This window comes from Argiope bruennichi, chromosome 10, assembly GCF_947563725.1.
Source record: "Argiope bruennichi chromosome 10, qqArgBrue1.1, whole genome shotgun sequence".
Lineage (NCBI taxonomy): Eukaryota > Metazoa > Arthropoda > Arachnida > Araneae > Araneidae > Argiope > Argiope bruennichi.
The window spans coordinates 107,227,929-107,252,338 of record NC_079160.1 but is presented as its reverse complement, the minus strand read 5'-3'; the positions used below and the strand labels follow the sequence as shown (position 1 = coordinate 107,252,338).

The following is a 24,410-nucleotide window of genomic DNA, read 5'->3' as shown; positions in this document are numbered from 1 at the left end:
AATCAATGTAAGAGTTATCCCAGTTGCTTTAATAGTTGTCTTCTGTAAATATTAAAAACTTAGCATTCTTGTTTAATCATAATATTATCAAAGTGTATTATTTGTAAATCATACCATTTTAAGATACATTCTTAAAAATGTCTTACTAAAATTAGAAATGATATATGTGAGATTTAAAACTAGTTGACATGCTAAGTTACTGTGTGTAGAAAACTATGAATGACCATATTAACAGTTTAAGAGATATAGTAGAACTTGATTATTTTGAAGCACATAAAACTGCAATGAAAATTAGAATGAAGAGAAGCGGGATCTAAAAATAATAAATTAAGTATAATAAATTAAAATAATAATTTAAAAACTGAAAATACAGTTAAAATATATCATTAATATTTAACAGTTTAAAAAATAACACATAATTGATGAATGGAGAGTTACTAATACTAATTAATGAAGTATAATGGTTATTAAATTTTAATAAAGAAGCAGTTTTAACCTAAGGATTTATTGATGGATGCTTTTTTGTCTCTACAATTTCTGTTTTGTTAAAGAAAAAAATCTTGAAAATTCTTAAAACTTGAATTTGTTGTTCCCTTCATTTTCTGTAATGATTTAGAATAAATGAAATAGGGCAACAGATAGAGGAAAAATGTGAACTCAAAAATATACTGGTTTCTTTTTTGTACTGGGGTTTGCTGTCCATTGTAGATAGCTGTGATATTACTGGTTATGATTATCGAATCTTACTATGGAATACTGAAATGAATACTCTCAGTGATCCTGTGGAAATGCAGTGCCATCTGCTGTGTCTGGTTAGCATTTCCAACCTGGCATTCCTATTTGATTCTTAGCCCTAACCCTTCCTAGAAGTTTCTAACCCAGGTGCTAAAATGCCCTGTATGTACAAATAATATTAAAATAATGAACATTTTTTTAAAAAATCTTAAATATTGAAATAGATTAACAATTTTTCAACTATTTGAGGTCAGAAGGACCCCATTTTGTGCTTTAATGTTTTAAAAATGTGTTCTTGTTTTAAAAAGTGATAAAGAAACTGTATAAAACATTTTGAATGTAATGGTTATGGAATAACACTTTAAAATAAACATTACAATGTGCATTTAACATATTTTCAGAATATTTGGGAAAAATAAGAAAAGAAATTATTGCATTTTTAAAAATTGGTTTTTGCTTTGAAAGCAGTAGTCGCAAGTAAAATTAAGGCCTTAAAATATTTACTGATTAGTCACCAAAGCTACACATTTCAGATGTATTTAACTTACTAAATTTTTTTTCTGCACAATGTTATTTTTACTTTGAATTAATCATAATCCTTTTATATTATAAATGATATTTCAACATTGTTCTTATGAGAAATTCAAACAACTTAAAGAAAAACTAGAATTTGAATGATAAATATTCATATTAATCCATGTTTATTATATTATTTCTAGATGCCTTCAAGTTGTAAAAAGAATTCAGTAATATTGAAGAACTTTCTTTTTAAATGTAGAGTTTCATTTCATGATTTATTAATTGTTGATATTTAAAATTATACTCTTTCAAATGTAACGATTACTTTGAAATATATTAAGATCAATTATCTTGATCAGTTTCAATTATCTTACCTATAACAAAATTGGTATATATCATTAGGAATTCACATTGCTGCAGAGTTGAGGGAACACAATTAGTAGATACTGCACTTAAATATTAGTGAATTTTTATTCATTGTAATAACAAATTATCTGATATTTCTGTATTTATATTAGATTCAAGATATTTTTAAATGCAAGTCTGCAAGTAATTATTTATAAAAATATTATTAATTAGAATGACTGTATAAATGTTATATGAATTCTTAATGATTGTTGTGAATTTATTTTATTTTCAATTATAAAATTTGATTTTTGTATGAATGAATTTGTATTTACATTATGATCATTTGATATTAAAACATTTAAGAATTGTTTGCTTCTTTTACATATTGTAAATAAATACTAAAAGTGTTTAACAGTGAAAATGCATAATTGTTATTTATTGTATTTATTTTATGTAAATATCAGGATTTTCTTAAAATGTGTGTATTTTACAATTCATTTTTCATAATTTCATTATGAAGTTATTTAATAAATTTTTTTTCCTTAATTAGACTAGACTTTTAATTATTTCCATAAAATATTTAAAACTTTAAAAAAGTTTTAATAAAATGTTTTATAAACATATTTCCCTATTTAATTAATTTGAGGAATATGAATTATTTATAAATGTATTAGAACTGAAAATATTTTATCAGTATTTGTCAAGTATTATCTTTTTTTTTTTAAGAATAAACTAAATAAATAATTCTCCATGTGGAGTTAAATACAACCATTGATTAGAAGTGACTGTGCAGTTAAGAATCAACTGCTATATTATTAATTTCAGATTCCTTGTTGAAAATTACCTGAGCACATGCAGTGTGTTCTCATTAATTAAAATAATGGTAGTCAGGCACTTAGCTATGGCTTTAGTAGTTAAAAAAAAATACATGACTGAAGAAGTTAAATTGTAGAATTAAGGACCTTGAATTCTGTCTGGGCCTTTAATTGGCATCAATCAAAAATTTCTTGAACACTTTAGTAATTAACTGCTTTCTGAAGTTAGGCTGCCTACTGAAAGTTTTCTTCCATGTGAAACACAAATGTGGCCCATCTTTCTCAGAAAGTTCTCTAGAAAGGCAGCCTAGCCTTGTATATGGGTGTTAAATTTCACTTTTATTAATTGCTAATTAGTTTCTGCATAATCACTTTGACTTGCAGAAATGAAAAAATTTTTAAGGACTTAATCATGAGTTTTTTACTCATGGACTTCACTTGCTTCACTTCATTTTTTCTAATCTTTAGCAAAATCAACTAAAGCTCAAATTTGTTTCGGGGTCCCTTATTTGTTGATTGTAACAGTTTTTCATCCTTGAATGTTAATTTATTAGTATAGTATATTTTATTGTTTTGGATTGGTTGGTATGCATATTCATAGTTACACATATCTTATTCCCATTTGCTAAAATTGTGTATTTTATAAATTTACCTTATATTATGAAATGTTATATTATATGCAGGCTGATTCAGCATACAAATTGTTGGTAGAAGAAGAGAGCATAGAAACAAGCATATAGGATTGAATGAATGGAAATATTATTATTTTAAAGAAATAGCAACACTTAATGCCTGAAGATTCTTAATTTTGCTGTATTTGACATTTGGACATGTTTTGTAAAATTTGCATTATTTGTCTAAATTTAAATGCAGTTCTTAAGCATTTTATAATGTGGTACAGGTCTAGTTTTGTGCCATTTTGTACACAATCATGTCAAGGTCCCTTTGTTACTATACACTATTCTATATGCAATCTGCATACTCTTGACACTTTTAACTTGTATAATGTTTTCTATACTTAGTTCAGTTTTAAATGAATAGTTTAAAAATCAAAATACAGCACCTTGTTTCTGCTCTGGTTGGTTTCTTTCTGATATGGTTATGGTTTGCATTTTGGGTTTTCTATCTTCTCTAATAATTTGTACATTGATTTTTGAATCTTCCTGTATAGACTATAAAAGTTGGTTTCTTTAAATTGTAAAAGATTGTGGATATATTATTCTTTAAATATATTTTAATTGTTGGTATATTATTTGATTTAGTATTCTTTTAAGTATATTTTATCTGTTGAGTTCAAATTGAATTGGAATTTACGTGGTGTGATTATATGAAGACCTCTGATTCAGTATGCTCACCATGTTTGTGAAATTTAAAAACTCACCATTTATTATTTTCCACTATTATGATCTGTCATTGGCAGTATATGCCCCCCCCCAAGAAAATCATATGTCATATTCTATCTTTACATTCATTCATTGTTAATTTATAAACATATGTTCACTATAACAGTTTTTTCTAAGTGTCACTGTATATTCTATTGCACAATTTATTATGAAAACTACTTTTAAGTAGTTTTCATAATAAATACATTTCATCAATGTACAAATTATTTTAAGTACATCATTTATTTGTGATCTAAAAATGTTTTAAGTATTATTTATAATCTGCATGTTCTGAACTACTTTATAATTTTGTTTATTATTATTATGTAAAATTTTTATTAATAAAATTTTTTTTTGTTCTTAAATTATAAAATCTGTATTTTTACAATGCTAATCACATGGCATAGAAATCGTTCTTATTACTTATTGGCACATAAATCAGTAAATATATTTGACTGTTGCTGAATGGCAGCAGTCAAATGTAAAAAAAGTGTCATATGAACATTTTATACTGCTTGATTGAAAGTTTTTATAGTTGAACTTAATTCAACAATTCGTTTAACAAATTAATGGGGCTTCAAAATAATATTAGATTTTCTCATATATGGGTTTTCTATTTCAAAACTTCATTCAGTCATAGGCAAGAATATGTAAAATAAGTCCAAGATGTTAGAAACAAGCACCTAATAAAATTTAATACCCCCCCCCCCCAAAGAAAAAGGGCTTAACTGTAACCCAATTTACTATGCCTTGCCAATGAAAATTGCTCTTTATATCTTAAAAACTAATATTATCCTAAAAATGGTTTTTGCATTATCTTAAAATTCAGGACATTATCTTTTTAAAGATATCTATTAAATTTCTACATAATAATTATTTTTTATTTTTGATATATATATAAACAATATATATTTTAATTTACTGTGGTTTCAAATAAAAACAATGAAATTCAAATTCATCCATCAAAAAATTCAATTGTCTACTTTTACCAACATTAATATTAATACTAAAAAATTTCCTTCTTTAGACTTTAACTTCAAAGTAGAATTTTTATTTTATAGTATATACATTCTTTAATTTGCAACCCTGTATTTTTGTTAAATCCATGATTGATTTAATTGAATCCATGCCTATCGGTCATATCAAATGATAAATAGAAATTTTTTAAAAAATACATTTCATATTAATGGTTTTCCCGTTTAAAATGTCAGTAATTTGGATGAACAAGCTGGTCACCAAAGAAAGCTAATTATGAAATAGTTCATATTTATATTAAACACCTTGACTCCTTTTTTTTTTTAATGAAATTGGTTCAGATTTATTGTAAAAGACTCTATATAATAAATGGAAATTATTTCTTAGTATTTTTTTCTCATGTATACAAAGTATACTGAAAGAAAATAAAATAAAACTCAAAAATGCAATTTAAAGATTCTGATGAATTTCCAGGTTTTTAGATTTCTTATAGTCCTAATTTTTAAAAATTTTTCTTGAATAATTTTTCTTAGTATGTTTGTGATTATGATAATTCAAAAACGAAACAGATTAGATGATGAAATATAACGTATGATCTCAGCATTAAAATTCTAATTTTTTGCAAAATTTAAAGAGATCTGTGTACAGAAAGTATCTATCAATGTGGACATGAACATGGTAATTTAAAAATACAATCAAATAAATAGATGAACCTTAGCATGTGATTTTATTGCTACAGTTATTGATCTGTATCAAAACTGAATTGGATTGAAGAAAATGTGGTCCAAATACGTCTACTAAATAACCGTTTGTTGATTTGTGTGTTGGCATACATGTGAGTGCATTAATGCAAGAAATTGGGTGCATGAATTTTTAATTGAAGATATATATTAAATCCATCAACGTACAAATTGATAGATTTAGGCATTTTTTTTTTTGCTCCAGACAATGTACATTACGAAACTGTCTTTTAATAACTGGTAAATTTAGTTTCATGTTTTAATTAAACTAAAATAAATCATTAATATATTGATTATATATAATATGTTTTTATTTACATTTTATGTACAAAAATAATGTATTTATTTAACGTTATATAGGATGTTTTTATTTATTTTAGAATTTTTTCATGAGATAACAATGTCATAACAGTCTTGAGAAATTAGCATATTTATTAGACTTTGATGCTTGCAAATAAAATCATTTACTTTCAAACAATCAATAAATTTCAAGCAATTGTAAATTACTATTTTATTTTATCTACCAATTGGAATATAATATAAGCATTAAATAAATAGCTAATGTTCCAATATATTATAAATAAGTAAGTAATTGCATTTCGATGTATTTAAGGTATGTTATTTTAATAATTCAATATAAACATGTATTATAACCCTAATATTTTGTAATACATATAATTCGTATTTTTTTAAAAACAAATTTCCCAGTAACATTTTATAATAGTTTCATATCAATTCTCATTATATCACCTTAAGGCATTTCCTACAAGGCAGATGTTTTATTTCCTATTCCAGAAGTGGGATTTCAGAAGTGGGAATTCCAGAAGTGGGATTCGAACCCACGCCTACATTCGTGGACCAGAACTCTCGGCACTCTGCTACAGAGCAAGATTCCTCTTGAGTCTGGCGCCTTAAACCGCTCGGCCATCCTGACACATCGATGTTTTCGCTTAAAGCGTTTATCAGCTGCGAATGTGATAAGGAAACTAAGTCATAGCTGTCAAGATAAAATGTTTTTGTAGGTTAGATTGCAAAGCACATTTCGTCAACTATTGATTGCTTTCCCCAAAGTAGCGAGTTCCATTAATTTGTATTCTGCTTTTCACTTAAAGCACCGGGATATCGGATTGCAAGTACGATTACTTGTCATGTTTTTTTTTAAAAAGTAAAGTAATGATGACGACGATTATTCACCAACATTCACATGAATGGCTAAGAAAATGATTGGCAATATATTTTCCTCTTTCGATTGGGAGTTTCCGTCTTCCGCCTCGTTATGTCGGAAGACTCTTTAATGTCGGGGTTGTGAGTCCGAGTTTCACGTTCAGCGAATGCAAAACTTTGTAATAGCCATAATATGAGTTATTGAATCAAGAGTATTTCTATCACTTTGAGAACAATATTATAAAAAACGTTCAGAGACATTCTGAAAAACGTCTACTATTTGGAATTTCAATGAAGGATTTTCGCCTTTTCTTAATAGGTTTAAAGTAATTTTTCTGTCTGCTTGAAAGGAAACAATTTTCACTTTTGGCTCATCCATATTGACTGCTTAAACACTTATTACTTAAAAAAAAAAATGTGTTATTAGATTTGAATGGAAGCGTATTGAAGCAGGACAGTTAAACTATTACAAGAATAGAAGGAATTACTAAAGAGCAGGTCATTTGAACTCACCAGCTTTGCTCTGAGTCTGATTTATTAAAAGGTGCATGTGTACCCATGGTGTAGTGGTTATCACATCCGCCTAACACGCGGAAGGTCCCAGGTTCGAAACCTGGTGGGTACATGTTTCGTTCCGTTGTCTTTTCATTTCACTTTTTATTTTTCGAGAATTGCTACCGTTAGTGTTGTTTTATTTTAACATTCTTAACAGTTGTATTTAAAAATGGGGAGAAGAAAAAAAATAGAATAAACCTTTTAAAAAATGATTATGCTTCCGAAAGAAAAATATCTTTAAATAACTATTTTATATTTAAAAAATTCCGTTATAAATGATAAATATTCAATAGATGGAATAAAAATAATTGAATTCATGCAACGATGCTAATTAAGTGTCTTAAACAGCTGAAAACAATAGTTATTCAAATGGACATTCTTTGTCAATTCGAAATTTGAAATAAAATTCTCTGACATGAATCAATGTCAATGTCGAACGATGTATAAAAAAACTGACATAAACCTCATATTATCTGATAGAAAAACTGAAATTAATTTCCTTTTAATTGAAGGCACATAAAATATAACGACAAGAGAAACATCCACGAAAAGGTAAAAATAATGTCACGCAATGTTCTACGGTGGTTCCGAACTCGCGACATTCGCGTTATTAGAACGACTCTAATGCCAACTGAGATAATGGGCCTTCGAACGGCATTTTCTGGATTGCATACAAAAAGGAAGTAAAAACCTGCTCTTAATACTTTCTTGTACCCATTTTTGTTTGCTTGTAGTATGTTAAATCAAGCGGAGATTCTTATTCTAATTTCAGACAGTTGGAAAAAAGCACATTTCATATCTTTGCAATGCTTTATATTTGGGTGTTTGGCAAGACGAAACAAATTCATGTGAAAATGAATAATGATAAGAAAAACGAGTCCTTGCATCGGCCGGGAATCGAACCCGGGCCGCCCGCGTGGCAGGCGAGCATTCTACCACTGAACCACCGATGCTCACGAAACGCCGCCATCTCACCGATTGCAAGTGGATGACGAAGTCTAAAATGCCCTCATTTTTTCTGTTTTGTAATTCGACCGAAGTATGCGTCGACTGCAGATATTGTCAAATAAGCACGAGTCACCTTCACCAGGATTATGTGAAACTATTAATTTCATTCTCTAACTTAGTCGTATTTCGTGTCTCTAAAAGCTCTTTATTCCCTCTCGCTTTGATAGTTTGATTGTTTATAAGCAGAAACTATCCACACACACTCACAACAATCTTTCTTTTGACCGTTTGAGCACAGTGTCATAGACAACAATGTAGATAGAAATCCACCTTTACGCAAAGCAATCTATGCACGAGCAATTAATGTATAGGGAACACTTTTTTATTAAAATATAAACGAAACGTTTTATATTGCTATAAGAAGATATGACATATAATAATAATATAACTTCCGCAACTTTATTTCTTTAACTAAAAGGAGAAAAACAAAAACTATCGTAGAATCCAAAAGGATTTTGAAAACACTAAATGGAAATAATACCAAAATTTTCAAGACTTCTAGGAATAACTACAATATCGTAAACGAATTTTAAGATTGCAGAAAACTGATGTTTTTCATAAGATTCTGATAATTTTCAAATACTCATGTAAAATATAATTAAAGGTCTTGTGTGGAAGAATAAATTTTCTATATTGCACTTCTATAGTCAGAAATTCTAGATAATACCAAAAGTTTAGCCGTCGCGATTCATTTATATAGATTGCATTGTCAATCGCAATAATTATTAAATATTTCAAAAACTTTAATAGAATGTTTCCGAAGGAACTGAAACATGATGCTAAGTGGTTGTTTCGAAAAATTAGTTTCCAGGAGCAAAAAACAATTATTATTGTTTTCAAAATACTATTGATAGACCATTGATGATGAATGGGGTTGAAATTGGCACTGCTTTTCCACGGTGGCAAATGAAAATTGTAATTTCTCACTGCCACCGAGTCAATGTACCGTTATTTCCGAAAGAAAAAACAGCATTAAAAATGTCGCTGTCAGAAGTGGGATTCGAACCCACGCCCACATTCGTGGACCAGAACTCTCGGCACTCTGCTACAGAGCAAGATTCCTCTTGAGTCTGGCGCCTTAGCCCGCTCGGCCATCCTGACATATCGATGTTTTCGCTTAAAGCGTTTATCAGCTGCGAATGTGATAAGGAAACTAAGTCATAGCTGTCAAGATAAAATGTTTTTGTAGGTTAGATTGCAAAGCACATTTCGTCAACTATTGATTGCTTTCCCCAAAGTAGCGAGTTCCATTAATTTGTATTCTGCTTTTCACTTAAAGCACCGGGATATCGGATTGCAAGTACGATTACTTGTCATGTTTTTTTTTAAAAAGTAAAGTAATGATGACGACGATTATTCACCAACATTCACATGAATGGCTAAGAAAATGATTGGCAATATATTTTCCTCTTTCGATTGGGAGTTTCCGTCTTCCGCCTCGTTATGTCGGAAGACTCTTTAATGTCGGGGTTGTGAGTCCGAGTTTCACGTTCAGCGAATGCAAAACTTTGTAATAGCCATAATATGAGTTATTGAATCAAGAGTATTTCTATCACTTTGAGAACAATATTATAAAAAACGTTCAGAGACATTCTGAAAAACGTCTACTATTTGGAATTTCAATGAAGGATTTTCGCCTTTTCTTAATAGGTTTAAAGTAATTTTTCTGTCTGCTTGAAAGGAAACAATTTTCACTTTTGGCTCATCCATATTGACTGCTTAAACACTTATTACTTAAAAAAAAAAATGTGTTATTAGATTTGAATGGAAGCGTATTGAAGCAGGACAGTTAAACTATTACAAGAATAGAAGGAATTACTAAAGAGCAGGTCATTTGAACTCACCAGCTTTGCTCTGAGTCTGATTTATTAAAAGGTGCATGTGTACCCATGGTGTAGTGGTTATCACATCCGCCTAACACGCGGAAGGTCCCAGGTTCGAAACCTGGTGGGTACATGTTTCGTTCCGTTGTCTTTTCATTTCACTTTTTATTTTTCGAGAATTGCTACCGTTAGTGTTGTTTTATTTTAACATTCTTAACAGTTGTATTTAAAAATGGGGAGAAGAAAAAAAATAGAATAAACCTTTTAAAAAATGATTATGCTTCCGAAAGAAAAATATCTTTAAATAACTATTTTATATTTAAAAAATTCCGTTATAAATGATAAATATTCAATAGATGGAATAAAAATAATTGAATTCATGCAACGATGCTAATTAAGTGTCTTAAACAGCTGAAAACAATAGTTATTCAAATGGACATTCTTTGTCAATTCGAAATTTGAAATAAAATTCTCTGACATGAATCAATGTCAATGTCGAACGATGTATAAAAAAACTGACATAAACCTCATATTATCTGATAGAAAAACTGAAATTAATTTCCTTTTAATTGAAGGCACATAAAATATAACGACAAGAGAAACATCCACGAAAAGGTAAAAATAATGTCACGCAATGTTCTACGGTGGTTCCGAACTCGCGACATTCGCGTTATTAGAACGACTCTAATGCCAACTGAGATAATGGGCCTTCGAACGGCATTTTCTGGATTGCATACAAAAAGGAAGTAAAAACCTGCTCTTAATACTTTCTTGTACCCATTTTTGTTTGCTTGTAGTATGTTAAATCAAGCGGAGATTCTTATTCTAATTTCAGACAGTTGGAAAAAAGCACATTTCATATCTTTGCAATGCTTTATATCTGGGTGTTTGGCAAGACGAAACAAATTCATGTGAAAATGAATAATGATAAGAAAAACGAGTCCTTGCATCGGCCGGGAATCGAACCCGGGCCGCCCGCGTGGCAGGCGAGCATTCTACCACTGAACCACCGATGCTCACGAAACGCCGCCATCTCACCGATTGCAAGTGGATGACGAAGTCTAAAATGCCCTCATTTTTTCTGTTTTGTAATTCGACCGAAGTATGCGTCGACTGCAGATATTGTCAAATAAGCACGAGTCACCTTCACCAGGATTATGTGAAACTATTAATTTCATTCTCTAACTTAGTCGTATTTCGTGTCTCTAAAAGCTCTTTATTCCCTCTCGCTTTGATAGTTTGATTGTTTATAAGCAGAAACTATCCACACACACTCACAACAATCTTTCTTTTGACCGTTTGAGCACAGTGTCATAGACAACAATGTAGATAGAAATCCACCTTTACGCAAAGCAATCTATGCACGAGCAATTAATGTATAGGGAACACTTTTTTATTAAAATATAAACGAAACGTTTTATATTGCTATAAGAAGATATGACATATAATAATAATATAACTTCCGCAACTTTATTTCTTTAACTAAAAGGAGAAAAACAAAAACTATCGTAGAATCCAAAAGGATTTTGAAAACACTAAATGGAAATAATACCAAAATTTTCAAGACTTCTAGGAATAACTACAATATCGTAAACGAATTTTAAGATTGCAGAAAACTGATGTTTTTCATAAGATTCTGATAATTTTCAAATACTCATGTAAAATATAATTAAAGGTCTTGTGTGGAAGAATAAATTTTCTATATTGCACTTCTATAGTCAGAAATTCTAGATAATACCAAAAGTTTAGCCGTCGCGATTCATTTATATAGATTGCATTGTCAATCGCAATAATTATTAAATATTTCAAAAACTTTAATAGAATGTTTCCGAAGGAACTGAAACATGATGCTAAGTGGTTGTTTCGAAAAATTAGTTTCCAGGAGCAAAAAACAATTATTATTGTTTTCAAAATACTATTGATAGACCATTGATGATGAATGGGGTTGAAATTGGCACTGCTTTTCCACGGTGGCAAATGAAAATTGTAATTTCTCACTGCCACCGAGTCAATGTACCGTTATTTCCGAAAGAAAAAACAGCATTAAAAATGTCGCTGTCAGAAGTGGGATTCGAACCCAGGCCCACATTCGTGGACCAGAACTCTCGGCACTCTGCTACAGAGCAAGATTCCTCTTGAGTCTGGCGCCTTAGACCGCTCGGCCATCCTGACACATCGATGTTTTCGCTTAAAGCGTTTATCAGCTGCGAATGTGATAAGGAAACTAAGTCATAGCTGTCAAGATAAAATGTTTTTGTAGGTTAGATTGCAAAGCACATTTCGTCAACTATTGATTGCTTTCCCCAAAGTAGCGAGTTCCATTAATTTGTATTCTGCTTTTCACTTAAAGCACCGGGATATCGGATTGCAAGTACGATTACTTGTCATGTTTTTTTTTAAAAAGTATAGTAATGATGACGACGATTATTCACCAACATTCACATGAATGGCTAAGAAAATGATTGGCAATATATTTTCCTCTTTCGATTGGGAGTTTCCGTCTTCCGCCTCGTTATGTCGGAAGACTCTTTAATGTCGGGGTTGTGAGTCCGAGTTTCACGTTCAGCGAATGCAAAACTTTGTAATAGCCATAATATGAGTTATTGAATCAAGAGTATTTCTATCACTTTGAGAACAATATTATAAAAAACGTTCAGAGACATTCTGAAAAACGTCTACTATTTGGAATTTCAATGAAGGATTTTCGCCTTTTCTTAATAGGTTTAAAGTAATTTTTCTGTCTGCTTGAAAGGAAACAATTTTCACTTTTGGCTCATCCATATTGACTGCTTAAACACTTATTACTTAAAAAAAAAAATGTGTTATTAGATTTGAATGGAAGCGTATTGAAGCAGGACAGTTAAACTATTACAAGAATAGAAGGAATTACTAAAGAGCAGGTCATTTGAACTCACCAGCTTTGCTCTGAGTCTGATTTATTAAAAGGTGCATGTGTACCCATGGTGTAGTGGTTATCACATCCGCCTAACACGCGGAAGGTCCCAGGTTCGAAACCTGGTGGGTACATGTTTCGTTCCGTTGTCTTTTCATTTCACTTTTTATTTTTCGAGAATTGCTACCGTTAGTGTTGTTTTATTTTAACATTCTTAACAGTTGTATTTAAAAATGGGGAGAAGAAAAAAAATAGAATAAACCTTTTAAAAAATGATTATGCTTCCGAAAGAAAAATATCTTTAAATAACTATTTTATATTTAAAAAATTCCGTTATAAATGATAAATATTCAATAGATGGAATAAAAATAATTGAATTCATGCAACGATGCTAATTAAGTGTCTTAAACAGCTGAAAACAATAGTTATTCAAATGGACATTCTTTGTCAATTCGAAATTTGAAATAAAATTCTCTGACATGAATCAATGTCAATGTCGAACGATGTATAAAAAAACTGACATAAACCTCATATTATCTGATAGAAAAACTGAAATTAATTTCCTTTTAATTGAAGGCACATAAAATATAACGACAAGAGAAACATCCACGAAAAGGTAAAAATAATGTCACGCAATGTTCTACGGTGGTTCCGAACTCGCGACATTCGCGTTATTAGAACGACTCTAATGCCAACTGAGATAATGGGCCTTCGAACGGCATTTTCTGGATTGCATACAAAAAGGAAGTAAAAACCTGCTCTTAATACTTTCTTGTACCCATTTTTGTTTGCTTGTAGTATGTTAAATCAAGCGGAGATTCTTATTCTAATTTCAGACAGTTGGAAAAAAGCACATTTCATATCTTTGCAATGCTTTATATCTGGGTGTTTGGCAAGACGAAACAAATTCATGTGAAAATGAATAATGATAAGAAAAACGAGTCCTTGCATCGGCCGGGAATCGAACGCGGGCCGCCCGCGTGGCAGGCGAGCATTCTACCACTGAACCACCGATGCTCACGAAACGCCGCCATCTCACCGATTGCAAGTGGATGACGAAGTCTAAAATGCCCTCATTTTTTCTGTTTTGTAATTCGACCGAAGTATGCGTCGACTGCAGATATTGTCAAATAAGCACGAGTCACCTTCACCAGGATTATGTGAAACTATTAATTTCATTCTCTAACTTAGTCGTATTTCGTGTCTCTAAAAGCTCTTTATTCCCTCTCGCTTTGATAGTTTGATTGTTTATAAGCAGAAACTATCCACACACACTCACAACAATCTTTCTTTTGACCGTTTGAGCACAGTGTCATAGACAACAATGTAGATAGAAATCCACCTTTACGCAAAGCAATCTATGCACGAGCAATTAATGTATAGGGAACACTTTTTTATTAAAATATAAACGAAACGTTTTATATTGCTATAAGAAGATATGACATATAATAATAATATAACTTCCGCAACTTTATTTCTTTAACTAAAAGGAGAAAAACAAAAACTATCGTAGAATCCAAAAGGATTTTGAAAACACTAAATGGAAATAATACCAAAATTTTCAAGACTTCTAGGAATAACTACAATATCGTAAACGAATTTTAAGATTGCAGAAAACTGATGTTTTTCATAAGATTCTGATAATTTTCAAATACTCATGTAAAATATAATTAAAGGTCTTGTGTGGAAGAATAAATTTTCTATATTGCACTTCTATAGTCAGAAATTCTAGATAATACCAAAAGTTTAGCCGTCGCGATTCATTTATATAGATTGCATTGTCAATCGCAATAATTATTAAATATTTCAAAAACTTTAATAGAATGTTTCCGAAGGAACTGAAACATGATGCTAAGTGGTTGTTTCGAAAAATTAGTTTCCAGGAGCAAAAAACAATTATTATTGTTTTCAAAATACTATTGATAGACCATTGATGATGAATGGGGTTGAAATTGGCACTGCTTTTCCACGGTGGCAAATGAAAATTGTAATTTCTCACTGCCACCGAGTCAATGTACCGTTATTTCCGAAAGAAAAAACAGCATTAAAAATGTCGCTGTCAGAAGTGGGATTCGAACCCACGCCCACATTCGTGGACCAGAACTCTCGGCACTCTGCTACAGAGCAAGATTCCTCTTGAGTCTGGCGCCTTAGACCGCTCGGCCATCCTGACACATCGATGTTTTCGCTTAAAGCGTTTATCAGCTGCGAATGTGATAAGGAAACTAAGTCATAGCTGTCAAGATAAAATGTTTTTGTAGGTTAGATTGCAAAGCACATTTCGTCAACTATTGATTGCTTTCCCCAAAGTAGCGAGTTCCATTAATTTGTATTCTGCTTTTCACTTAAAGCACCGGGATATCGGATTGCAAGTACGATTACTTGTCATGTTTTTTTTTAAAAAGTAAAGTAATGATGACGACGATTATTCACCAACATTCACATGAATGGCTAAGAAAATGATTGGCAATATATTTTCCTCTTTCGATTGGGAGTTTCCGTCTTCCGCCTCGTTATGTCGGAAGACTCTTTAATGTCGGGGTTGTGAGTCCGAGTTTCACGTTCAGCGAATGCAAAACTTTGTAATAGCCATAATATGAGTTATTGAATCAAGAGTATTTCTATCACTTTGAGAACAATATTATAAAAAACGTTCAGAGACATTCTGAAAAACGTCTACTATTTGGAATTTCAATGAAGGATTTTCGCCTTTTCTTAATAGGTTTAAAGTAATTTTTCTGTCTGCTTGAAAGGAAACAATTTTCACTTTTGGCTCATCCATATTGACTGCTTAAACACTTATTACTTAAAAAAAAAAATGTGTTATTAGATTTGAATGGAAGCGTATTGAAGCAGGACAGTTAAACTATTACAAGAATAGAAGGAATTACTAAAGAGCAGGTCATTTGAACTCACCAGCTTTGCTCTGAGTCTGATTTATTAAAAGGTGCATGTGTACCCATGGTGTAGTGGTTATCACATCCGCCTAACACGCGGAAGGTCCCAGGTTCGAAACCTGGTGGGTACATGTTTCGTTCCGTTGTCTTTTCATTTCACTTTTTATTTTTCGAGAATTGCTACCGTTAGTGTTGTTTTATTTTAACATTCTTAACAGTTGTATTTAAAAATGGGGAGAAGAAAAAAAATAGAATAAACCTTTTAAAAAATGATTATGCTTCCGAAAGAAAAATATCTTTAAATAACTATTTTATATTTAAAAAATTCCGTTATAAATGATAAATATTCAATAGATGGAATAAAAATAATTGAATTCATGCAACGATGCTAATTAAGTGTCTTAAACAGCTGAAAACAATAGTTATTCAAATGGACATTCTTTGTCAATTCGAAATTTGAAATAAAATTCTCTGACATGAATCAATGTCAATGTCGAACGATGTATAAAAAAACTGACATAAACCTCATATTATCTGATAGAAAAACTGAAATTAATTTCCTTTTAATTGAAGGCACATAAAATATAACGACAAGAGAAACATCCACGAAAAGGTAAAAATAATGTCACGCAATGTTCTACGGTGGTTCCGAACTCGCGACATTCGCGTTATTAGAACGACTCTAATGCCAACTGAGATAATGGGCCTTCGAACGGCATTTTCTGGATTGCATACAAAAAGGAAGTAAAAACCTGCTCTTAATACTTTCTTGTACCCATTTTTGTTTGCTTGTAGTATGTTAAATCAAGCGGAGATTCTTATTCTAATTTCAGACAGTTGGAAAAAAGCACATTTCATATCTTTGCAATGCTTTATATCTGGGTGTTTGGCAAGACGAAACAAATTCATGTGAAAATGAATAATGATAAGAAAAACGAGTCCTTGCATCGGCCGGGAATCGAACCCGGGCCGCCCGCGTGGCAGGCGAGCATTCTACCACTGAACCACCGATGCTCACGAAACGCCGCCATCTCACCGATTGCAAGTGGATGACGAAGTCTAAAATGCCCTCATTTTTTCTGTTTTGTAATTCGACCGAAGTATGCGTCGACTGCAGATATTGTCAAATAAGCACGAGTCACCTTCACCAGGATTATGTGAAACTATTAATTTCATTCTCTAACTTAGTCGTATTTCGTGTCTCTAAAAGCTCTTTATTCCCTCTCGCTTTGATAGTTTGATTGTTTATAAGCAGAAACTATCCACACACACTCACAACAATCTTTCTTTTGACCGTTTGAGCACAGTGTCATAGACAACAATGTAGATAGAAATCCACCTTTACGCAAAGCAATCTATGCACGAGCAATTAATGTATAGGGAACACTTTTTTATTAAAATATAAACGAAACGTTTTATATTGCTATAAGAAGATATGACATATAATAATAATATAACTTCCGCAACTTTATTTCTTTAACTAAAAGGAGAAAAACAAAAACTATCGTAGAATCCAAAAGGATTTTGAAAACACTAAATGGAAATAATACCAAAATTTTCAAGACTTCTAGGAATAACTACAATATCGTAAACGAATTTTAAGATTGCAGAAAACTGATGTTTTTCATAAGATTCTGATAATTTTCAAATACTCATGTAAAATATAATTAAAGGTCTTGTGTGGAAGAATAAATTTTCTATATTGCACTTCTATAGTCAGAAATTCTAGATAATACCAAAAGTTTAGCCGTCGCGATTCATTTATATAGATTGCATTGTCAATCGCAATAATTATTAAATATTTCAAAAACTTTAATAGAATGTTTCCGAAGGAACTGAAACATGATGCTAAGTGGTTGTTTCGAAAAATTAGTTTCCAGGAGCAAAAAACAATTATTATTGTTTTCAAAATACTATTGATAGACCATTGATGATGAATGGGGTTGAAATTGGCACTGCTTTTCCACGGTGGCAAATGAAAATTGTAATTTCTCACTGCCACCGAGTCAATGTACCGTTATTTCCGAAAGAAAAAACAGCATTAAAAATGTCGCTGTCAGAAGTGGGATTCGAACCCACGCCCACATTCGTGGACCAGAACTCTCGGCACTCTGCTACAGAGCAAGATTCCTCTTGAGTCTGGCGCCTTAGACCGCTCGGCCATCCTGACACATCGATGTTTTCGCTTAAAGCGTTTATCAGCTGCGAATGTGATAAGGAAACTAAGTCATAGCTGTCAAGATAAAATGTTTTTGTAGGTTAGATTGCAAAGCACATTTCGTCAACTATTGATTGCTTTCCCCAAAGTAGCGAGTTCCATTAATTTGTATTCTGCTTTTCACTTAAAGCACCGGGATATCGGATTGCAAGTACGATTACTTGTCATGTTTTTTTTAAAAAGTAAAGTAATGATGACGACGATTATTCACCAACATTCACATGAATGGCTAAGAAAATGATTGGCAATATATTTTCCTCTTTCGATTGGGAGTTTCCGTCTTCCGCCTCGTTATGTCGGAAGACTCTTTAATGTCGGGGTTGTGAGTCCGAGTTTCACGTTCAGCGAATGCAAAACTTTGTAATAGCCATAATATGGGTTATTGAATCAAGAGTATTTCTATCACTTTGAGAACAATATTATAAAAAACGTTCAGAGACATTCTGAAAAACGTCTACTATTTGGAATTTCAATGAAGGATTTTCGCCTTTTCTTAATAGGTTTAAAGTAATTTTTCTGTCTGCTTGAAAGGAAACAATTTTCACTTTTGGCTCATCCATATTGACTGCTTAAACACTTATCACTTAAAAAAAAAATGTGTTATTAGATTTGAATGTAAGCGTATTGAAGCAGGACAGTTAAACTATTACAAGAATAGAAGGAATTACTAAAGAGCAGGTCATTTGAACTCACCAGCTTTGCTCTGAGTCTGATTTATTAAAAGGTGCATGTGTACCCATGGTGTAGTGGTTATCACATCCGCCTAACACGCGGAAGGTCCCAGGTTCGAAACCTGGTGGGTACATGTTTCGTTCCGTTGTCTTTTCATTTCACTTTTTATTTTTCGAGAATTGCTACCGTTAGTGTTGTTTTATTTTAACATTCTTAACAGTTGTATTTAAAAATGGGGAGAAGAAAAAAAATAGAATAAACCTTTTAAAAAATGATTATGCTTCCGAAAGAAAAATATCTTTAAATAACTATTTTATATTTAAAAAATTCCGTTATAAATGATAAATATTCAATAGATGGAATAAAAATAATTGAATTCATGCAACGATGCTAATTAAGTGTCTTAAACAGCTGAAAACAATAGTTATTCAAATGGACATTCTTTGTCAATTCGAAATTTGAAATAAAATTCTCTGACATGAATCAATGTCAATGTCGAACGATGTATAAAAAAACTGACATAAACCTCATATTATCTGATAGAAAAACTGAAATTAATTTCCTTTTAATTGAAGGCACATAAAATATAACGACAAGAGAAACATCCACGAAAAGGTAAAAATAATGTCACGCAATGTTCTACGGTGGTTCCGAACTCGCGACATTCGCGTTATTAGAACGACTCTAATGCCAACTGAGATAATGGGCCTTCGAACGGCATTTTCTGGATTGCATACAAAAAGGAAGTAAAAACCTGCTCTTAATACTTTCTTGTACCCATTTTTGTTTGCTTGTAGTATGTTAAATCAAGCGGAGATTCTTATTCTAATTTCAGACAGTTGGAAAAAAGCACATTTCATATCTTTGCAATGCTTTATATCTGGGTGTTTGGCAAGACGAAACAAATTCATGTGAAAATGAATAATGATAAGAAAAACGAGTCCTTGCATCGGCCGGGAATCGAACCCGGGCCGCCCGCGTGGCAGGCGAGCATTCTACCACTGAACCACCGATGCTCACGAAACGCCGCCATCTCACCGATTGCAAGTGGATGACGAAGTCTAAAATGCCCTCATTTTTTCTGTTTTGTAATTCGACCGAAGTATGCGTCGACTGCAGATATTGTCAAATAAGCACGAGTCACCTTCACCAGGATTATGTGAAACTATTAATTTCATTCTCTAACTTAGTCGTATTTCGTGTCTCTAAAAGCTCTTTATTCCCTCTCGCTTTGATAGTTTGATTGTTTATAAGCAGAAACTATCCACACACACTCACAACAATCTTTCTTTTGACCGTTTGAGCACAGTGTCATAGACAACAATGTAGATAGAAATCCACCTTTACGCAAAGCAATCTATGCACGAGCAATTAATGTATAGGGAACACTTTTTTATTAAAATATAAACGAAACGTTTTATATTGCTATAAGAAGATATGACATATAATAATAATATAACTTCCGCAACTTTATTTCTTTAACTAAAAGGAGAAAAACAAAAACTATCGTAGAATCCAAAAGGATTTTGAAAACACTAAATGGAAATAATACCAAAATTTTCAAGACTTCTAGGAATAACTACAATATCGTAAACGAATTTTAAGATTGCAGAAAACTGATGTTTTTCATAAGATTCTGATAATTTTCAAATACTCATGTAAAATATAATTAAAGGTCTTGTGTGGAAGAATAAATTTTCTATATTGCACTTCTATAGTCAGAAATTCTAGATAATACCAAAAGTTTAGCCGTCGCGATTCATTTATATAGATTGCATTGTCAATCGCAATAATTATTAAATATTTCAAAAACTTTAATAGAATGTTTCCGAAGGAACTGAAACATGATGCTAAGTGGTTGTTTCGAAAAATTAGTTTCCAGGAGCAAAAAACAATTATTATTGTTTTCAAAATACTATTGATAGACCATTGATGATGAATGGGGTTGAAATTGGCACTGCTTTTCCACGGTGGCAAATGAAAATTGTAATTTCTCACTGCCACCGAGTCAATGTACCGTTATTTCCGAAAGAAAAAACAGCATTAAAAATGTCGCTGTCAGAAGTGGGATTCGAACCCACGCCCACATTCGTGGACCAGAACTCTCGGCACTCTGCTACAGAGCAAGATTCCTCTTGAGTCTGGCGCCTTAGACCGCTCGGCCATCCTGACACATCGATGTTTTCGCTTAAAGCGTTTATCAGCTGCGAATGTGATAAGGAAACTAAGTCATAGCTGTCAAGATAAAATGTTTTTGTAGGTTAGATTGCAAAGCACATTTCGTCAACTATTGATTGCTTTCCCCAAAGTAGCGAGTTCCATTAATTTGTATTCTGCTTTTCACTTAAAGCACCGGGATATCGGATTGCAAGTACGATTACTTGTCATGTTTTTTTTTAAAAAGTAAAGTAATGATGACGACGATTATTCACCAACATTCACATGAATGGCTAAGAAAATGATTGGCAATATATTTTCCTCTTTCGATTGGGAGTTTCCGTCTTCCGCCTCGTTATGTCGGAAGACTCTTTAATGTCGGGGTTGTGAGTCCGAGTTTCACGTTCAGCGAATGCAAAACTTTGTAATAGCCATAATATGGGTTATTGAATCAAGAGTATTTCTATCACTTTGAGAACAATATTATAAAAAACGTTCAGAGACATTCTGAAAAACGTCTACTATTTGGAATTTCAATGAAGGATTTTCGCCTTTTCTTAATAGGTTTAAAGTAATTTTTCTGTCTGCTTGAAAGGAAACAATTTTCACTTTTGGCTCATCCATATTGACTGCTTAAACACTTATCACTTAAAAAAAAAATGTGTTATTAGATTTGAATGTAAGCGTATTGAAGCAGGACAGTTAAACTATTACAAGAATAGAAGGAATTACTAAAGAGCAGGTCATTTGAACTCACCAGCTTTGCTCTGAGTCTGATTTATTAAAAGGTGCATGTGTACCCATGGTGTAGTGGTTATCACATCCGCCTAACACGCGGAAGGTCCCAGGTTCGAAACCTGGTGGGTACATGTTTCGTTCCGTTGTCTTTTCATTTCACTTTTTATTTTTCGAGAATTGCTACCGTTAGTGTTGTTTTATTTTAACATTCTTAACAGTTGTATTTAAAAATGGGGAGAAGAAAAAAAATAGAATAAACCTTTTAAAAAATGATTATGCTTCCGAAAGAAAAATATCTTTAAATAACTATTTTATATTTAAAAAATTCCGTTATAAATGATAAATATTCAATAGATGGAATAAAAATAATTGAATTCATGCAACGATGCTAATTAAGTGTCTTAAACAGCTGAAAACAATAGTTATTCAAATGGACATTCTTTGTCAATTCGAAATTTGAAATAAAATTCTCTGACATGAATCAATGTCAATGTCGAACGATGTATAAAAAAACTGACATAAACCTCATATTATCTGATAGAAAAACTGAAATTAATTTCCTTTTAATTGAAGGCACATAAAATATAACGACAAGAGAAACATCCACGAAAAGGTAAAAATAATGTCACGCAATGTTCTACGGTGGTTCCGAACTCGCGACATTCGCGTTATTAGAACGACTCTAATGCCAACTGAGATAATGGGCCTTCGAACGGCATTTTCTGGATTGCATACAAAAAGGAAGTAAAAACCTGCTCTTAATACTTTCTTGTACCCATTTTTGTTTGCTTGTAGTATGTTAAATCAAGCGGAGATTCTTATTCTAATTTCAGACAGTTGGAAAAAAGCACATTTCATATCTTTGCAATGCTTTATATCTGGGTGTTTGGCAAGACGAAACAAATTCATGTGAAAATGAATAATGATAAGAAAAACGAGTCCTTGCATCGGCCGGGAATCGAACCCGGGCCGCCCGCGTGGCAGGCGAGCATTCTACCACTGAACCACCGATGCTCACGAAACGCCGCCATCTCACCGATTGCAAGTGGATGACGAAGTCTAAAATGCCCTCATTTTTTCTGTTTTGTAATTCGACCGAAGTATGCGTCGACTGCAGATATTGTCAAATAAGCACGAGTCACCTTCACCAGGATTATGTGAAACTATTAATTTCATTCTCTAACTTAGTCGTATTTCGTGTCTCTAAAAGCTCTTTATTCCCTCTCGCTTTGATAGTTTGATTGTTTATAAGCAGAAACTATCCACACACACTCACAACAATCTTTCTTTTGACCGTTTGAGCACAGTGTCATAGACAACAATGTAGATAGAAATCCACCTTTACGCAAAGCAATCTATGCACGAGCAATTAATGTATAGGGAACACTTTTTTATTAAAATATAAACGAAACGTTTTATATTGCTATAAGAAGATATGACATATAATAATAATATAACTTCCGCAACTTTATTTCTTTAACTAAAAGGAGAAAAACAAAAACTATCGTAGAATCCAAAAGGATTTTGAAAACACTAAATGGAAATAATACCAAAATTTTCAAGACTTCTAGGAATAACTACAATATCGTAAACGAATTTTAAGATTGCAGAAAACTGATGTTTTTCATAAGATTCTGATAATTTTCAAATACTCATGTAAAATATAATTAAAGGTCTTGTGTGGAAGAATAAATTTTCTATATTGCACTTCTATAGTCAGAAATTCTAGATAATACCAAAAGTTTAGCCGTCGCGATTCATTTATATAGATTGCATTGTCAATCGCAATAATTATTAAATATTTCAAAAACTTTAATAGAATGTTTCCGAAGGAACTGAAACATGATGCTAAGTGGTTGTTTCGAAAAATTAGTTTCCAGGAGCAAAAAACAATTATTATTGTTTTCAAAATACTATTGATAGACCATTGATGATGAATGGGGTTGAAATTGGCACTGCTTTTCCACGGTGGCAAATGAAAAGTGTAATTTCTCACTGCCACCGAGTCAATGTACCGTTATTTCCGAAAGAAAAAACAGCATTAAAAATGTCGCTGTCAGAAGTGGGATTCGAACCCACTCCCACATTCGTGGACCAGAACTCTCGGCACTCTGCTACAGAGCAAGATTCCTCTTGAGTCTGGCGCCTTAGACCGCTCGGCCATCCTGACACATCGATGTTTTCGCTTAAAGCGTTTATCAGCTGCGAATGTGATAAGGAAACTAAGTCATAGCTGTCAAGATAAAATGTTTTTGTAGGTTAGATTGCAAAGCACATTTCGTCAACTATTGATTGCTTTCCCCAAAGTAGCGAGTTCCATTAATTTGTATTCTGCTTTTCACTTAAAGCACCGGGATATCGGATTGCAAGTACGATTACTTGTCATGTTTTTTTTAAAAAGTAAAGTAATGATGACGACGATTATTCACCAACATTCACATGAATGGCTAAGAAAATGATTGGCAATATATTTTCCTCTTTCGATTGGGAGTTTCCGTCTTCCGCCTCGTTATGTCGGAAGACTCTTTAATGTCGGGGTTGTGAGTCCGAGTTTCACGTTCAGCGAATGCAAAACTTTGTAATAGCCATAATATGGGTTATTGAATCAAGAGTATTTCTATCACTTTGAGAACAATATTATAAAAAACGTTCAGAGACATTCTGAAAAACGTCTACTATTTGGAATTTCAATGAAGGATTTTCGCCTTTTCTTAATAGGTTTAAAGTAATTTTTCTGTCTGCTTGAAAGGAAACAATTTTCACTTTTGGCT

General features: G+C 32.1%; 19 non-coding genes across 19 annotated transcripts; 6 read left to right on the top strand and 13 right to left on the bottom strand.

Moving 5' to 3' along the window:
* Positions 1-6,332: 6,332 nt before the first annotated feature.
* Trnal-caa (transfer RNA leucine (anticodon CAA)) lies at positions 6,333-6,448 on the bottom strand. Its single transcript has 2 exons — positions 6,411-6,448; positions 6,333-6,378 (listed from the first exon to the last, which is right to left on the bottom strand). It is a non-coding gene; the product is annotated as a tRNA-Leu (tRNA).
* Positions 6,449-7,230: 782 nt separating this feature from the next.
* Trnav-aac (transfer RNA valine (anticodon AAC)) lies at positions 7,231-7,303 on the top strand. Its single transcript has one exon. It is a non-coding gene; the product is annotated as a tRNA-Val (tRNA).
* Positions 7,304-8,115: 812 nt separating this feature from the next.
* Trnag-gcc (transfer RNA glycine (anticodon GCC)) lies at positions 8,116-8,186 on the bottom strand. The gene has a single exon. It is a non-coding gene; the product is annotated as a tRNA-Gly (tRNA).
* Positions 8,187-9,226: 1,040 nt separating this feature from the next.
* On the bottom strand, positions 9,227-9,342 carry Trnal-caa (transfer RNA leucine (anticodon CAA)). Its single transcript has 2 exons — positions 9,305-9,342; positions 9,227-9,272 (listed from the first exon to the last, which is right to left on the bottom strand). It is a non-coding gene; the product is annotated as a tRNA-Leu (tRNA).
* Positions 9,343-10,124: 782 nt separating this feature from the next.
* Trnav-aac (transfer RNA valine (anticodon AAC)) lies at positions 10,125-10,197 on the top strand. Its single transcript has one exon. It is a non-coding gene; the product is annotated as a tRNA-Val (tRNA).
* An 812-nt stretch (positions 10,198-11,009) lies between these two features.
* Trnag-gcc (transfer RNA glycine (anticodon GCC)) lies at positions 11,010-11,080 on the bottom strand. Its single transcript has one exon. It is a non-coding gene; the product is annotated as a tRNA-Gly (tRNA).
* A 1,040-nt stretch (positions 11,081-12,120) lies between these two features.
* On the bottom strand, positions 12,121-12,236 carry Trnal-caa (transfer RNA leucine (anticodon CAA)). Its single transcript has 2 exons — positions 12,199-12,236; positions 12,121-12,166 (listed from the first exon to the last, which is right to left on the bottom strand). It is a non-coding gene; the product is annotated as a tRNA-Leu (tRNA).
* A 782-nt stretch (positions 12,237-13,018) lies between these two features.
* Positions 13,019-13,091, top strand: Trnav-aac (transfer RNA valine (anticodon AAC)). Its single transcript has one exon. It is a non-coding gene; the product is annotated as a tRNA-Val (tRNA).
* Positions 13,092-13,903: 812 nt separating this feature from the next.
* Trnag-gcc (transfer RNA glycine (anticodon GCC)) lies at positions 13,904-13,974 on the bottom strand. The gene has a single exon. It is a non-coding gene; the product is annotated as a tRNA-Gly (tRNA).
* Positions 13,975-15,014: 1,040 nt separating this feature from the next.
* Positions 15,015-15,130, bottom strand: Trnal-caa (transfer RNA leucine (anticodon CAA)). Its single transcript has 2 exons — positions 15,093-15,130; positions 15,015-15,060 (listed from the first exon to the last, which is right to left on the bottom strand). It is a non-coding gene; the product is annotated as a tRNA-Leu (tRNA).
* Positions 15,131-15,912: 782 nt separating this feature from the next.
* Trnav-aac (transfer RNA valine (anticodon AAC)) lies at positions 15,913-15,985 on the top strand. Its single transcript has one exon. It is a non-coding gene; the product is annotated as a tRNA-Val (tRNA).
* Positions 15,986-16,797: 812 nt separating this feature from the next.
* Trnag-gcc (transfer RNA glycine (anticodon GCC)) lies at positions 16,798-16,868 on the bottom strand. The gene has a single exon. It is a non-coding gene; the product is annotated as a tRNA-Gly (tRNA).
* Positions 16,869-17,908: 1,040 nt separating this feature from the next.
* Trnal-caa (transfer RNA leucine (anticodon CAA)) lies at positions 17,909-18,024 on the bottom strand. Its single transcript has 2 exons — positions 17,987-18,024; positions 17,909-17,954 (listed from the first exon to the last, which is right to left on the bottom strand). It is a non-coding gene; the product is annotated as a tRNA-Leu (tRNA).
* Positions 18,025-18,804: 780 nt separating this feature from the next.
* Positions 18,805-18,877, top strand: Trnav-aac (transfer RNA valine (anticodon AAC)). The gene has a single exon. It is a non-coding gene; the product is annotated as a tRNA-Val (tRNA).
* Positions 18,878-19,689: 812 nt separating this feature from the next.
* Positions 19,690-19,760, bottom strand: Trnag-gcc (transfer RNA glycine (anticodon GCC)). The gene has a single exon. It is a non-coding gene; the product is annotated as a tRNA-Gly (tRNA).
* A 1,040-nt stretch (positions 19,761-20,800) lies between these two features.
* On the bottom strand, positions 20,801-20,916 carry Trnal-caa (transfer RNA leucine (anticodon CAA)). The gene is made up of 2 exons: positions 20,879-20,916; positions 20,801-20,846 (listed from the first exon to the last, which is right to left on the bottom strand). It is a non-coding gene; the product is annotated as a tRNA-Leu (tRNA).
* Positions 20,917-21,697: 781 nt separating this feature from the next.
* Positions 21,698-21,770, top strand: Trnav-aac (transfer RNA valine (anticodon AAC)). The gene has a single exon. It is a non-coding gene; the product is annotated as a tRNA-Val (tRNA).
* Positions 21,771-22,582: 812 nt separating this feature from the next.
* Positions 22,583-22,653, bottom strand: Trnag-gcc (transfer RNA glycine (anticodon GCC)). Its single transcript has one exon. It is a non-coding gene; the product is annotated as a tRNA-Gly (tRNA).
* A 1,040-nt stretch (positions 22,654-23,693) lies between these two features.
* Positions 23,694-23,809, bottom strand: Trnal-caa (transfer RNA leucine (anticodon CAA)). Its single transcript has 2 exons — positions 23,772-23,809; positions 23,694-23,739 (listed from the first exon to the last, which is right to left on the bottom strand). It is a non-coding gene; the product is annotated as a tRNA-Leu (tRNA).
* Between the last annotated feature and the right edge of the window lie 601 nt (positions 23,810-24,410).